Here is a 15,229-nt window from a genome sequence, read left to right on the forward strand (position 1 = left end):
AACAGGTTCAGAAGGAGCTATATCCTATGTCTCAGAATACTAATCAGGTTGTTTTGTTGTCAGTTGTACTTCTATAGGATTTTAATAGGCAATAGTTATAATGTTTCATAAGACATATGCAAAACAAAACCTGAGAGCAGATAAAAATTACTTGAAAAGTATTAAAATAATTTACCATAAGTTTGATTGATAATGCTTTATAGGAGGATCAAAACATTAATTATTTCCATTGCATAAAGCATTTTAGGATTACAGTTATGATTGACAGCATTTTATCAGCAACGTCAAGCTCTCATTATCTTTTCAGAAGATACACTTGTAGTGTATATAATGGCACAATTTATGAATATCTATCTCATAAATAGCAAGCTACTTTTCTGATAAAAGTATGGGGCTTGTCTTTATATTGTTGGTTAGTGGCTGTTGCCTATATGTCCACATTAATAGTTCTTGCTCATTTCATAGCACTGTCATAACTAGATTGACAGAGTGTTTTTTCTGAGAGGAATTCAGCTCCTTGGGCCAGTGGATCCAAGTTCCCAGGTGTTATTTGAAGCACATGCATGATGCTTTTCATTCCAAGACAGCCCTGTTGACTATTCCTCTAATTGCTCACCCTCTGTCTTTTAACCTTAGAGTATAGCTAAGGGCCCTAAGTTAACATTGTGAAAACAGCATGATCTTTGTAATGGTTTTTAGCCGACTATTTGAGACAGATATAGGTACAGGACAAGAACTATGTATCTTTAAGCCTGACATGCTATCATTTTTTAAATTTTATTTGAATTCCATACTTACTATACTGCTGTATGCTTACTATTGCTAAAGTCTCTTAATTTGAGATCTGTTAAATTTTTATTTCTGAATAATGCTATTTGTTGTAATTGCAAATTGTTACAGTGACTTTCTTTTGTTTGTTTTTCGAGGTAGGGTCTCATTCTAGCCCAGGCTGACCAGGAATTCACTATATAGTCTCAGGGAGGCCTTGAACTCACAGTGATCCTCCTACCTCTGCCTTCTAAGTGCTGGGATTAGAGGCATGTGCCACCATGCCTGGCTGTGGTAGTGATTTTATTTTAATTTTTATTTATTTAATTATTGAAGAGAGATTGAAAGAGAGAGAGAGAACATGAGTGTGCCCAGGGCCTCCAGCCACTGCAGAAGGACTCCAGACGCTTATGCCACTTAGTGCACTTGGTTTACATGGGTACTGGGGAATTGAACCTGAGTCCTTAGGCTTTGCAGACAAAGCACCTTAACCATTAAGTCATCTCTCTAGCCCTGGTTATACTTTTTAATGCTAATTGAATTTGATCCTCACATAATTGACTGGAAATAATAGTCAGGAAATAAGAAAAGAATTATGTGGTACTGCTAGTTACAAAAGTAGTCCATTCCTGTTTCAAAATCTTGGTAGGTTATTGAATTTCTGTTTTTCATTTCTAAAACTAAATATAGTACCTACTTCATGTGAGTGTTGTGAGAGTTGATAATTTACAAAGTCACTTGTATCTCAATTCTATTATAGTTTATTTTAATTCCTTTATGCATTGAAACATAAGGGATGCTACCCATTCAGAAAAGAATTTCTTGGACCCTGTTAACAGTTTTCCTGGGTTCTGATTGTCTGCCTGAGGAATTATCAAATTACCTATATATCCCAAATATTTCAGTAAAGGGAAAAAATGAAAATGTTATCAGATATAGATAGAGGTATGTTTTAGGTTGGCACATTTGAGCAGTCTCAAGGGATTTTAGCAGTGGTAGACACATAGAGTTGTACTCTTCACTGAAGTAAAATGATGCACAGGGTTTCATTTTTTAATAGAGAATTAGCTTGTTCTTGCCCAATGTCTAAGCAATAAATGGGTTTCTGTTTCTCCATTGCTCTGGCTTTGCTGATCTGGGTTTGGTCCTGGCAAAGCTTTAGCCAAGAAAGGAAAGAGAAATATTTACCTTAGAAATCTGGTTTCTGTACTTCCTATGGCCATTGGTACTTTGAAGACAGCTAAATTTTGGGGAAATCTGGCATGTTTGCTTTTCCTTTTACTCTTTCTTAAGAAGTTGCATTAAGAGCTTTTAGACAGTTTCCAATTGAAGTTTTATAATCTTCAAATTAAAAAATTTTTTTTAGAGAAACAAAGAATTGGCATGCCAGGGCCTCAGCCACTGAATTGAACTCCAGACACTTGCTCCACCTAGTGGGCATGTGCCTCCCCTTTGTGCATTTAGCTAATATGGGATCTGGAGAGTCAAACAGGGGTCCTTAGGCTTCACAGACAAGCACTTTAACCTCTGAGCCATCTCTCTAGCCCAAAAAATTATTTTCATTTTTATTTATTTATGAGACAGACAGAGGATGAGAGAGACAGAGAGAGAATATGGGCATGCCAGGGCCTCTAAGCCCTGCAAACAAACTCAATGCATGCATGTACTACCATGTACATTTGGCTTATGTGGGTTCTGGGGAATTGAACATGGGTCCTTCAGCTTTGCAGGTTTAATTGCTAAGTCATCTCTCCTGCCCCCCTTTTGTTTTTCTTCTTCAGAGGTAGGGTCTCACTAATCCAGGCTGATGTGGATCTCACTCTGTAGTTCCAGGATGGCCTTGAACTCATAGCAATCCTCCTACCTCTTCCTACCGAGCTCCGGGATTAAAGGCGTGCACCACCACGTCCAACTCATAATCTTCTTTTTATTTAGAGAATGCTTTATTAGTTTCTGTAACCAAGCCCATGTATATAAGCCCTTACATATTTAATATATGCATCATCCCTATACAAATGGGAAAAAAATTAAGTCTTAACATTGCTAGACCCAATTTAGCTGTTAATTTAAGTATAATGTCAATTTAACAAAGTAAGGTAGGATTTTTTTTCCAAAGTTGACTGCGCAGCTAAAGTTTCCAAGAATTCAAATAATATAAGTACATATCTTCATTTATATAAAAGACCAGTAATGACAGCATGAAATGCATCATCATCAGCAGGAGCTTTCCACACTCTGCATCATCGAACACAGTTGGAGAGGTCTGCTCGATGGTGCGTGGGGAGGGGCTGTGCTCTGCCACAGCTGTGTGCCATGTTCCTCTAGAATGCTGTCTTTCCAGATGATGATTGGCCACCTCAAAAAAAGAAAGGAAAAGATAAAAAGAAAAGAAACAGCTTTCATTGAACTTGTCTGACTGTGCAAAGAATTGCTTGTATCTTGGCAGACTTGATGGGACATGCAAAAACTTTATGATGGATTTAATTTCAGTTTATTCTGCTTCACATCCAGATTGTGAATTTCTAAAGAAGCTTTCCATATACTGAATTCCCATATCTGAATTTTAATTTCTTGCAAATAGCCTTTGTGGACAAAGTTGCCACCTGGGAAATTAAAATTAAAGGAACTTGTGTAGAGCCTTATAGAATGTCACGTCATAGAGTAGAAGTTACTGGGAATGTGTGGAGGGCTACCTCATTCTTTGTCCTTGTAGCCAGCCCCCATTCTTGCATACACTGTGAAGAATATGAAACTTCCCCCATTATGAAGCCAGCGCATTAACCTGCCATGGTTTTGTGTCTCCTAGTAGGATACTCCACACAAAGAGCAGTTTGTGGCTGTCATTTTATTATTTATTATAAATCATTACTCACACAAGTAAAATGAGAATTGATGCATCATTTTCTCGTGTTGCTCTCATGAATACAGGGCAGTGCAACAAGAGGCAGGTGACAACAGCAGGTGCAGTGTATTGTATCACAAGAGAGCAACCAATCCTTTTTTATAATAGGCTTCAAGCAGAAATCTTCATGTTGGAGGGAGATGTCTTTCCTTTCCCAGAAAACTGCTCTGTGCCATAGAAGAAAGCATTCCCTCTGTTCGTTCTACAAATGTTCATGACAAGATAGTCAGAACACAAGACAGCTTGTACCCCTGCCTTTAAGATATCTGCAAATATGATATAACCACAGAGATATGTCTCCCAAGAATCTGTACCCAGGTATTCATTTTTGTTGCCAGTTGGAAAACCTGTTACTGTTTCATAGGCAACTTGTCATGGTGCCCTGTGGCATGGAGAACCACTCAAGGAAATGATGATACTGGCCTAGATTTTCTTTTTTCCTTACTAACCCATTATATTTCTGCCTACGAAGAAGTACCGAATGGCCACACTAGAATCTTAATGAGTCTGCAGTTCAGGTGTCAGTGTCCACATACAACTTTGAGAGCCTTGTCTGAGTGGCTGTTAGAGTTCCCAAATATTTTGGTTTACACTTTTCACATATGTCAGAATTGCAACCTATAGTTAACAATCACTAATTCAAACAAACACTATTGCAGAAGCAGATGTGGACATCAGACTGTCTAGCTCCCAACACAAAAAGACGAAGAATCTCAGCTCCCACATGATGAGAAATAAAGTGACCTAAAAACACTTGTCTTCGTATATTAGACATATTTGTTGGCTTTGTAGGAAGTGTCTTTTCTAAGATAAACGTGTTAATAAGAAAAATGGGAGAAAACTGAAAGATACAAGGAGTTAAAATGGATATGTCCAGTGCAATGCATCCAACAGATGGGCCAAATGTAAAGAGAGAGTGCTTCCTTTTGAGATCTAAGAGGACAGATGGGAAGAGGTATGCTAAAAAGGGATCTAATATGAGCTGTGCTCTTACCTTCTTAGACATGAAGATCATATTGAAGCATGACAGTGTATTTTTCACTTAGTACATGTCACATGAAACTTGCATGAACCCTCTCATCCTGGAAATGCAGAATTGTAGTGTACACACTCATTTACTACCTGCTGCAGTGAAAATCACAGTATGTTAGCTCATAACCTACTCATGGCAGTGCTTTTATACCACAGTGGCACTCTAGTATATTGGCTAATAAGAAATGTTCTCATCATTACTGATTTCCCATTTAGAATCTTTCAACCTTAAATAAATCACTGAGATTCTAAATATACCCTCTAGGAGGGTAGAGTAACTGGTTCCAGGGATGTTTTCTTGGTGAAGTATTTTATAACATAATTGTGACTTCTTTTTAACAAGAGTAGATATTTTATCATCACATGTGAGGTATCTCCAAGCGAGCTTTTGTGAGCTCTGTGCTGGCTACATCCCCCTGAAACCCAGCAGCTGTCGCCCACTGAGGTCAGGGCGCCACGTGGTGCTTCAGGGAAAGGGATGCAGCAGACGAGAAGGCAGTGCTGTCCTCAGTGTGGCTGAAGCACTCTTCTCCACCCTTCTTGCTTCTGCTCTTTCCGTAAACCTTTTTAAGAAACCTCTAGTATAATGTGACTTCTGTAAGCATAGTTCTCTTTTCTCTGAGTGAGAAAAACTCTTACAGTTTTCTTCCTCTAACTTAATTCCACAAGGTAATAAAAATAAACCTCATATGGAGTAAAGCAAAACTATGGCAATGGCTGCCTGCCACATTGACCTCCATCTAATTTTAATTAATTTTCTTAATCAGAAAACTGTATTTTTCATTTTGCATCATAGTTGTCAGATAATTGAAATAATAAAAGTACTTTAAGATTGTGTTTGACTAAATGCTGATTAGTTCAGCAGTTCTTCTCTTGAGAGGGCTAGCAATGAGATGGTAGCAGGGGAAGCATGACCTCAGGCTGAGGTTTCGTCAGGGAGTGTGTACTCCAGGGCATGCTGGTGGTTCAACAGTTGACAGCTGCCAGCATGGAAAATGACTGTATAGTCTGTCCTTGTCACATCACTAAATTCATCAATTGGTACAGAATCTACTGGTTACAGAATTCCAAACATACTGATAAGAATCGTATTATAAATCTTTAAGTTCCATCAAATGTCCGTTCACACCCAACTTTATTTTATCAATAGTCTAGCCTTCCCACATGTGATCTATCAGAATTGCATTAAGAGTTAAGTTTTAGCCCCTTCCTGACGCTAGTGGTTTCCTGAGAGAGCGGCTTCTAGACGTGATTCGCTTCCCCTCAAGGCTCAGTTGGGCTCCGGCCACAGCCACCATGTTGGCTTGTCACCTTCGTCTTCGCTTCGTCCCCAACCCCTCGTCATGTCCGAGGAGCTCTCAGCAGCCACGTCCTACACCGAAGACGATTTCTACTGCCTCGTGTGTCAGGAGGTGCTCAAGACGCCGGCGCGAACCGTGGCCTGTCAGCACGTTTTTTGTAGAAAATGTTTCCAGACTGCAATGAGAGAAAGCGGAATACATTGTCCCTTATGTTGTGGAAATGTGACTAGAAGAGAAAGAGCATGTCCAAAACGGGCCTTAGATCTTGAAAATATCATGAGGAAGTTTTCTGGTAGCTGCAGATGCTGTGCAAAACAGATTAAATTCTATTGCATGAGACATCATTACAAATCTTGTAAGAAGTATCAGGATGAATATGGTGTTTCTTCTGTCATTCCAAACTTTCAGATTTCTCAAGATTCAGTAGGGAACAGGAGTGAAACGTCCACATCTGATAACACAGAAACTTAACCAAGAGGATAGAAGTTCTTCCAGGCATTCCACCTTTAAGTGTCCCTTATGTCAAGAATCAAATTTTACCAGACAGCATTTACTGGATCACTGTAACAGTAATCACTTATTTGAGATAGTACCTGTGACATGTCCTATTTGTGTGTCTCTTCCTTGGGGAGATCCTAGCCAGATTACTAGAAATTTTGTTAGCCATCTGAATCAAAGACATCAGTTTGATTATGGAGAATTTGTGAACCTTCAGCTAGATGAGGAAACCCAGTATCAGACTGCTGTTGAAGAATCTTTTCAAGTATACTTTGAAGAATGTAGACATCTGCATCTTGTACATGCGAGTGCCATCTTTAAGGGGAAAGCAACGTGACATCACCATTTCAGTAACTTGATGTGCATATGAATAAAAGTGATTGTCTGCTTTCATTTTTTAATTGCAAAATAAAGGTGAACGACCTTAAAACTTCATCCTTTTTTTTTTTTTTTTTTTTAATTTTTATTAACATTTTCCATGATTATAAAATATATCCCATGGTAATTCCCTCCCTCCCCACCCCCACACTTTCCCGTTTGAAATTCCATTCTCAATCATATTACCTCCCCATTACAATCATTGTAATTACATATATACAATATCAACCTATTAAGTATCCTCCTCCCTTCCTTTCTCCACCCTTTATGTCTCCTTTTCAACTTACTGGCCTCTGCTACTAAGTATTTTCATTCTCACACAGAAGCCCAGTCATCTGTAGCTAGGATCCCCATATGAGGGAGAACATGTGGCGCTTGGCTTTCTGGGCCTGGGTTACCTGACTTAGTATAATACTTTCCAGGTCCATCCATTTTTCTGCAAATTTCATAACTTCATTTTTCTTTACCGCTGAGTAGAACTCCATTGTATAAATGTACCACATCTTCATTATCCACTCATCTGTTGAGGGACATCTAGGCTGGTTCCATTTCCCAGCTATTATAAATTGAGCAGCAATAAACATGGTTGAGCATGTACTTCTAAGGAAATGAGATGAGTCCTTTGGATATATGCCTAGGAGTGCTATAGCTGGGTCATATGGTAGATCAATCTCTAGCTGCTTTAGGAACCTCCACACTGTTTTCCACAATGGCTGGACCAGATTGCATTCCCACCAGCAGTGCAGAAGGGTTCCTTTTTTTCCACATCCCCGCCAACATTTATGATCATTTGTTTTCATGATGGTGGCCAATCTGACAGGAGTGAGATGGAATCTCAATGTAGTTTTAATCTGCATTTCCCTGATGACTAGTGACGTAGAACATTTTTTTAGGTGCTTATATGCCATTCGTATTTCTTCCTTTGAGAACTCTCACAACTTCATCCTTTTGACAAGTTTAAAAAGTTAGGGTAGTATTTTAAAAGCATAAAAAGAATTATATTTCACTTAGTGGTGAGAAGGTGATCTCTATTGTGCTTTAACTTTTTATATTGCATATTGCATTTTTTATTACATTGCTTTTGAAATTTGATGCACTACCTTCTCTTTCTTGTAAGTAGGTAACACAGCAAATTCTGAGGGATATGATTCATGTAAACCTGATAAATCTAAGCCAGTTGTTAGAGCTACAGAATGGAAACTTGAAGGGCTCAATGAAACAATCCAAAGGAAGTTTTTAAAATACAGATTGTAGCTAAAGAATTCAACTATAAGAAAATTGTATTTACATAATGTTTAGTATTTTTTTGAAGACTAGTGAGATTTCTTTAATAATTTTAAACTTGAAAGCTCATTCTTCTTTTTTTGCTACTAGGTCATGTTAAAAGAAAAAGAAAACTTCTTTGATAGTAGTTGGTAATTGCTGGTAAATTAGTTGTTTGGCTAGTTTGTTACCCTAAAACATATTAAGTTGTATAATCATTCTTTGGCCTCAGAATTTTTGTAGTCAATGATTCTCATTAGCTGACTTAAGAGTTGGTGACGTGCCACACTTCAGTGAGTTTTTAAAAATTCAAAGTTGGAGATATATATGTATACCTATGTGTGCACTTATATATATGTGCACACACACACATACATCTTTGCCTATAGTTTGTCAGATTACATACCGAGTTTCTATTAAAGATTTTAATAATGGACAAACTAGAATTGAAGTTTTTTGTTTTTGCTTTTTTTAAAATGTAAAAACAAAGAGTGTTTATTCTGCAGAATCAGCCAGCCTATGGGTGAAGTGTTTATCTGGTTTAAAATTTTGTATGTGACTAAAATTTTCAAAAAGTCAAATGCTAAATGATATAATTGGTTACTATTACACCTTAAAGTTATGTTTACATATACATTTATTCATGGTGCTCATTTGTTACTGTCAAAAATAAATTCATAACTGATGTAGTGGAACAGATTTTACCAGCCACTGCTTCACTACTGTTTAGTCCAAATAAGTAATTCAGTCACAGGAATTAGAAAATATTACTTAGATGGGCCAATTTAGAAATAAAAGATAAAGAATGAATTTACCAACATTCCATACTATGTACAATGCTATACTTTCTATCAAATAACTAAGACAACTCAAAATATAAGTAGTTTGCTGCTAAAATGCACATCTGTCTGTCTGTCTGTCTGTTTATCTATCTATCTACATACACATATGTATGTATTGTATAGAAAGGTATATATTGATTTTCTTAATATCCTTTTCTACAGTGAACATTTTTAACTTGATTTAATAAAAATGTTAATTTTGAAAGCAGTTTTGTACAAACATTTTTCAGTTAACAGTAAGGACTATTTATATTTAGTAACATAATCAAACACAAAAAGCCATACATCTTAATGCCTGTGTTCTGTCATTCTGAAGAGTGATGCTTACCTCGTTCTTAAACATTTTATTTGCAGCTACATGCATAAGTGTAATTTTTGGAGTATCTGTATAATTCTTTCAAAAAAGTTGCCCATAGATTTTTCCAACTTAAAGCAATAACTTCAGTACTTTTATTTCAAAATTGAATATGTTCAATATGTCTAACCCTAACTTAAACTATTCTAGGACTTGCAAATGTCCTTCTAGGAAAAGTGTAGTAGAGATCATCTTCAAATTGTATTTTGAAGTTTTGTGGATAAGTTAAATATTAATAATCTTATGTGTCTTTTTTCATAAGGGTTTTATCTGGGAACTTCTCAGTGTGATAATAACTTTAAAATTCCTGCTTTTGTTAGTGGATGGGAATAGGGATAGATTTTACAATTTAATTCATAAGGGACAGTCCCTATTTTAATATCAACAGCTAATCAGGATAAAGGAGGGAAAGTTTGTGAGTATGTAAATGTCACAGTATCATTATTTAGGAAAGCTATTTCTCTTGACAAATTAGTTTGTTGTTAAGTAAAATCTTATTTAAGATGTATTGCTTTATTTTTCAATTAAAAGTGGTTTTCTCCAAAAAAAAAAAGTTTTATATGAGAACTCATTTAAGATTTGGTCCTCTGAGTGTTACCAGCATGGTCCTGGATATATATGTCAGTTTTAGTTTTGGTCTGTAGGCCTTTAGAACCCACTCAGTCTAGAGCTTCCTGTCATGCCGCTCACTGTGCTACTTATCATTATAGAGACCCATTCTTATTGTGATGTTAGCCCTCTCTAAGGTGTAAACTTTATGTTTTGTAGACGAGGAAACGGAGGCCCAGAGAGACTGTTAAACATATTCAGGGTCAAATAGCTCATAGTGTGATGGAGCTGAATGAAGCTGGAGCCCAGGGCTAGCCTAGAAATGTTTCTGGCAGACCCAGCATTGATGAGACGCAGAAGGCCGCTGTCTGCCTTACACTCAGGCACTCACTATTGCTGGTTCAGTGTGTGGTGTGGTGTGTGTTTGTTTTGTGATGGGGTCCCCTGTAGCCCAGACTGGTCTCAAACTTGTCAAGGATGACTTTAAATTCTGTTACTCTTGCCTCTCTCAAGTACTAGGATTATAGTTGTTTGCCCCTACTACTGGCTTGTATTCTCAGTTTTGAATGAACAAAATGTTTACTGTGTGGACTTTCTACAATGTTGTCTTACTTCAACAGTGGTGCCACCTTGTACATCTGTCTTATGTAGGTCCTAGGGAATCAAACCTGGGTCCTTAGGCTTTGCAGGAAAGCTCCTTAACAAGTCATCTCTCCAGCCCCTTAATTTATATATATATATATATATATACATATATATATATATATATATATATATATTTTTTTTTTTTTTTTTTTTTTGGTTTTTCGAGGTAGGGTCTCACTCCGGCTCAGGCTGACCTGGAATTCACTATGTAGTCTCAGGGTGGCCTCGAACTCTCGGAGATCCTCCTACCTCTGCCTCCCGAGTGCTGGGATTAAAGGCGTGCGCTACCACGCCCGGCTTTAATTTATATTTTTATCTTGGGATTTTTTTTTTTTTTTTTTGAGTCAGGATCTCACTCTAGTCTAGACACTCACTTTAAGTCCCACGATGGCCTCAAACTCATAGTGATCCTCCTACCTCTGCTTCCTGAGTGCTGAGACTAAAGGTATGCTCTACTATGTCTGGTTTAATTTATATTTGACATCAACATTCTCTTCCCCAACTTTTCACGTGTGTTCGGTTTCTTTTGCAAGAAGAAAATGCTCACACTGTGCCACTGTAGCATACTTTACCTTTATTTGTGGCCAAGACAGTGAAGTAGAAAACAATCCTGTGTGCCATATGGCAGTGTGGCTGAGCAGACACTTACTTTTCCAGGGCAGGTCTGTAAGTTCTGTGTGAGAGAGCAGGATAGCACTCAGCTAGAGAGCAGAGCTCAGAAATGACTTGAGGTGGCTTTTGTGCAACTTAGATTGATTATGTGTTCACAGTGGCTTGGAGGTCTTTCTGAGGAAGTTGATAGGGTGCTGTAGCCAGAGCTCCCGTTGGTGGTGCTGTTGTGCTGTGACTCCCAAAGCTAGCAGCTTTGGGTGCTCCTTTGCTCCAGTCGTCGTTTTATTGAATTCTGAGGTCCACTATACTAAGTTCTGGGGAACTAATGAGACAAGGCTACTGTCTTTACAGTGTACCTGTTCCTGTTTACCTGTTTTCTTAGAAGTGAAATTTTGATACCCAGTTAACTGAATTCTAGCCAAATCCATAGCTGCCTGTAAACACTATGTATTAGGGATATAAACATCTTGCCTAGACATGATATGTCCAATAGTTACTGATTTGAAAAGTTAATAAAAGGGTACTAAGTCACCTTTAAGTATATTTTATGTGGCACAATTTCACATTAATAAGAAAAACTTCAGGAGCTGGGAATATAGCTTCATATGTAAAGTGTATGCCTTGTAGACATGAGGACCTGAGTTCAATCTCCAGTATCAATGTAAAATGATAGGTCTCTCTAATCCTGATGCTGGGGCAGTGGAGACAAGAGGCTCCCTGGAGATTGCTGGCTAACCAGTCTGTCCTAATTGGAGCACTCCAGGCCAATAAGAGGTTTTGTTTCAAAAAGAGGAAGACAGCTGGGTATAGTGGCTCACACCCGTATCCTTAGTACTAAGGAGGCTGAGGTAGGAGGATCACCAGGAGTTCAAGGCCAGCCTGGGGATACAGTGTGAATGCCAAGTCAGCCTGAGCTAGAGTGAAATTCTGCTTCAAAGGAAAGAAAATAAGAACAAAAAAGGTGTACAGTGTACCTGAGGGTAAGAACTGAGGTTGTCTTCAAGCCTCTACATGCATGTGTACACACACTTTATACAGTCACTTGCAGCTACACACACACAAACATGCATACACGCATGCAAAGTAATTTTTGAAGAAAAGTGCAATTTTAAAACTTGACTGACAATGGGTGTGGTGGCACACGCCTCTAATCCCAGCACCAGAGAGGCAGAGGTAGAAGGACCACTGTGAGTTTGAGACCAACCTGAGATGACATAGTGAATTCCAAGTCAACCTGTGCTAGAGTGAGACCCAACCTCAAAAAAAAAAAAAAAAAAAAAAAAAAAAGCCAGGCATGGTGGCGCACACCTTTAATCCCAGCACTTGGGAGGCAGAGGTAGGAGGATCACCTTGAGTTCGAGGCCACCCTGAGACTCCATAGTGAATTCCAGGTCAGCCTGAGCTAGAGTAAAACCTACCTCGAAAAACAAAAAAAAAAAACCCTGACATGCTGTTTTCACTAATCAGATTAGGAAAATCTGTATTCCAGTTTATATGGAAATAGACCCTTTCAAGCTTGCTATAGGAAGTGTAATTTAGCATACCTAGTCTGAAGTGCACTGTGGCAGTGTCTGTCCAAATTCCAGTTGCTTTGCCTTTTGAACTTACAGTCCTCTATGCCTTTGTGTAAAATTAATTGCAAGTTTATTTGGGGAGTGTTGCCCCACCCCCACCCCCTGAGGTAGGGTCTTACTCTAATCCAGGCTGACCTGGAAATCACTATGTCATCTCAGGGTGGCCTTGAACTCATATTGATCCTCCTACCTCTGCCTCCCTAGTGCTGAGATTTAAAGGCCTGTGCTACCATGCTGGGCTTGAGAGTGTTAGATACATATTAGCAAAAGGCTTTAGAACATTCCAATGTCTGCCTATGTGGATACACTTCATGAAAAATAATGCACTGATACAATTGACAGCGTGCTGCTGAAAAGAAAATGACAAAGTAGCGACACTGATGGAGGACTCCAAGATACATTATGAGACAAAAGAGGCAGGAAACAATAGTACAGTATGTAATTAGTATAAGAGAAGTAGCTGTTTGCATTTTCCTTTATTTGCATCCAAAATCTCTGGCAGGATATACAAGAAGTTGAGAAGTTGATCAAAGTGGCTGTGGGGTGGGAAGAAAGCAGATTTTTTCACTGTATGTTTCTCTTTACCATATAAGCACCAAAGGGACAGTAGCTTTCATTTCTGCCTTCTCTGTAGTCGTAAGTACCCACAACAAGGCATGCCATGTAAGTTAGACTGTAGAGTAAATGATCCTTCAAAAATAATACCATAGAAAAGCAAAGGCCACACGATTATGTTATGTTACAGAAACTATAGGCAAGCTTGAAGGGCACAAGTACTGTCTTCCCTCTTCTTCTCTCTTGCCTTCTTTGCCTGTGCTAGGGATGAAACCTGTACCTCAGTCATGCTCGGCAGGTACCCTGTCACTGAAATCATTCTTTTTTTTTTTTTTTTTATGTTTTTTGAGGTAGGGCCTCACTCTAGCTCAGGCCGACCTGGAATTCACTGTATAGTCTTAGGGTGGCCTCAAACTCACAGCAACCCTCCTACCTCTGCCTCCTAAGTGCTCGAATTAAAGGCATGTGCCACCATGCCTGGCTTGAAATATTTCTTATGATAATGCTGTACTTGTACTCTGGATATACTTTTAAAAATAAACACAGGCTTTGCCATCAGCATGGTTTACATTAATTGTAAACTTGACTAGACTGTCACCTATAAATTAGCCTCTGGACATGCCTGTGAGGATCATTAGATTAGATTAGTCTCTGGGGATCATTAGATTAGGTTAGTATCTGAACATGATTGTGAAGATTATTAGATTATTTTAGTCTCTGGACATGTCTGTGAGGATCATTAGATTAGGTTAGTCTCTGGACATGTCTGTGAGAATCATTAGATTAGATTAGTATCTGAACATGATTGTGAGGATCATTAGATTAGGCTAGTCTCTGAACATGATTGTGAGGATCATTAGATTAGGTTAGTCTCTGGACATGCCTGTGAGGATCATTAGATTATTTTAGTCTCTGGACATGTCTGTGAGAATCATTAGATTAGGTTAGTATCTGAACATGATTGTGAGGATCATTAGATTAGGTTAGTCTTTGGACATGCCTGTGCGGATCATTAGATTATTTTAGTCTCTGGACATGCCTGTGAGGATCATTAGTTTAGTCTCTGGACATGTCTGTGAGGATCATTAGATTAGGTTATTCTCTGGACATGTCTGTGAGGATTATTAGATTATTTTAGTCTCTGAACATGACTGTGAAGATCATTAGATTAGCTTAGGCACGGACATGACTGTGAGAATTATTGGTTTAGCTCAGGCTCTGGACATGTCTGTGAGGATTATTAAATTAGGTTAGTCTCTGAACTATCAATAGCATAGCTGGAAATAGCTGTTTGCATGTTGTGGTTTCAATTTAGGTGTCCCCCATAAACTTAAGTGTTCTGATTGCTGAGTCCCTTGCTGATGGAAATTTGGGAATTGGAAAATCCTGGAGACAGTGTTGGAGGCAGGCTTATGGGTGTTATAGCGAACTTTTCCTTGCCATTATTTGGCACATTCTTCTGCTTCTGTTGTCTACCAGGTGTTGGGCAGGAGGTGATGCTCAACCTCTGTTCATGTCATCATTTTCCCCTGCCATCATGGACTGTCTCCTTGAGTCTATAAGCCAAAAGTAACCTTTTTCTCCCACAAGCTGCTCTTGATCATGTGTTTTCTGCCAGGAATGTGAACCTGACTGTAACATGTCTTTGTACATTTGTTTACTGTAGTTTCAGAGACACCCCCCCATATGAAAGAAGTAGAAGTTCTCTCTAATAGGATTTGAAATCTAATTTGATTTTTGCAGAGCTAGAGAGAGAACCCAGTGCCTCCAGCAAGGTAGCAAGTGCTCTACCATTGACTCACATCTCCAGCATCTTACTGGTTGACTTGCCTTATATTTTATAGTTTAGTTGGCATACAGAATTTTAGGTATGGTGGCATTTTCATTACCGCTGTGTAGAACTCCATTGTATAAATGTGCCATATCTTCATGATCCACTCATCAGTTGAGGGACA

The 15,229-nt window shown here is 38.5% G+C and overlaps 1 protein-coding gene and 1 pseudogene across 3 annotated transcripts in view; both read left to right on the forward strand.

The window, feature by feature from the left end:
* Positions 1-15,229, forward strand: part of Dym (dymeclin) — a 522,785-nt gene that overhangs the window by 228,249 nt on the left and 279,307 nt on the right. The window lies entirely within an intron of this gene.
* Positions 6,046-6,874, forward strand: LOC105943899 (annotated as a pseudogene).

Source organism: Jaculus jaculus, chromosome 2 (genome assembly GCF_020740685.1).
Source record: "Jaculus jaculus isolate mJacJac1 chromosome 2, mJacJac1.mat.Y.cur, whole genome shotgun sequence".
NCBI lineage: Eukaryota > Metazoa > Chordata > Mammalia > Rodentia > Dipodidae > Jaculus > Jaculus jaculus.